Here is a 2,047-nt window from a genome sequence, read left to right as displayed (position 1 = left end):
TTAACCGAAAATGAACGGTTAACCGAATAATCTAAAGTGAACGGTTATCCGAATAGTCGACAGCTTTCGACTACTCGAATATTGCTAACCGATTAACAGTAGTCGACTTCAGTCAGATTCGAATAATTCGGTTAATCGATTAACCGAATAGCCCGAGCTCTATTATGTAGCTAGGAACTTGAAATTTTGCACTGCTGTCACTAATTATCAAGATATTACTTACAGTAAAAATGGCGAAGATCGGGTCGCTATAACCTATATCCTCCATACAACTGATTGTTCAGATATGGGATTTTTCGTTATAACTCCTCCATTTATGCAGCTAGAAACATGAAATTTTGCAATACTTCAACCCATTATCATCAAAAGACTTACACTGAAAATTATAAAGATCGGGTCGCTATAACCTATATCCTCAATACAACTGATTACTCAGATATGGGATTTTTCGTTATAACTCCTCCATTTATGAAGTTAGGAACATGACATTTCGTACTATTACTACTCATTATAAACAGAATACTTACAGGGAAAATGACAAAGATCGGGTCACTATAACATACAGCTCCCATACAACTGATTGTTCAGATATGAAATTGTTTGTTAAAACTCCTAAATTTATGCAGATAGGAAAATGAAATTTTGCAGTATTTTTATGAATTAACAAGAGAAATGAAAATTACAAAGATCGGGTCGCTTAACCTATTGGTTCCATACAACATTGTTGAGATATGAGGTTTTCAAATAAAACTCCTTCATTTTAACAGCAAAAACCGGGACACCTTCTGAGCTATTTACTTATCAACCATATAAAGTCCACTGAGGAAATCAGCCAATTCGGTGCTCCATGAGGTATGTAACCCATAGCTATAATTTTTCGGATTTGAGTTTTTTCTTAAAAACCCCTTCATTTAAACGGCTAAAACAGTGAAATATTGTGAGCTACAGGTATAAGTTTTTATACTTAACTCCTCCATTTAAGATGGTTAAGGACCTATTATTTTGTACCTTGTCTAAGTTATGACAATCAATTCAAGAAGTATAGGCTCGGGGGAAGTCGAACTTTAAATACCGAAAACCACCGTTATGGTTTTACCCTTCTTTCAAACAACATCTATAGTATAATGAAATATACTTATGTATACAGTCATAAGTGGGTGGCACCACGACCATTTTCCAAATTCCATAATAATCTCATTTCTTTTTGAGAGATTATTGTTAGAATTAATTTTGAGTTAATAAGCGTATTTAGATTTCGAAATATCGTAGTTTCCATACTTCTGAAATATACCGTTTTATACAAAAAGTGGGCGTAATTTTTGTCCCATTTCAAGCATTTTCAACGTCTTTCTTTTTTGTGTCAAGTACATTAATTATACCGAGTTTGATACAAATGGATTGAACAGTCACCTAGATACACATATGAGGTCACAAGTGGGCGATATCGCGCCCACTTTACAAAATTTATTCTAAACGTATTTCTTGCTAAATAATTATTGAAAATGTTTTACTAAGGCCAACATCTTTGCCAAATTTTATAGAAATTAGTGGAGCGGTTACCGAAATATGCACATGTAACCATAAGTGGTCGGGGCTACGCGGTTTATGCATTTTTCCAAACTACCATTACATGGGATGTAAGCGTGGTTATTGTCTAATTTTGCTCATTTTCAATACTACCGGTCCTTAGCTCAAAATAAATACACGTACCAATTTCGTTAAGATATCTCAATTATTACTATATTTATAGTGTGCAAAGACGAACGGGCTGACGGACGGACAGACAGTTACAGCTTCATTGATTTCTTTTATTATTTAGAGTCCGATAAATGTCGCGTATGCAGAAGTAAAGGGAAATTTGGAATTTTATGAAAAGTTTAGCGTCGCTACCAATCTAGAGGCCAGATACTGAAACTGCGGAACGCACACATTCCCTGTGATTCCCTGTTACGAAGAAGTAGCTTAGAATGTTTAAATTCAAAACAATAATATTTCTCAAAAAAACGGAACAAAATTCTTAAACACTTTGTCATTTGTGACTTTGTGA

The sequence above is a fragment of the Rhagoletis pomonella genome, unplaced genomic scaffold (genome assembly GCF_013731165.1).
Source record: "Rhagoletis pomonella isolate Grant_MI unplaced genomic scaffold, Rhpom_1.0 Rhpom_scaffold_00127, whole genome shotgun sequence".
NCBI lineage: Eukaryota > Metazoa > Arthropoda > Insecta > Diptera > Tephritidae > Rhagoletis > Rhagoletis pomonella.
This window is presented reverse-complemented; position numbering follows the sequence as displayed.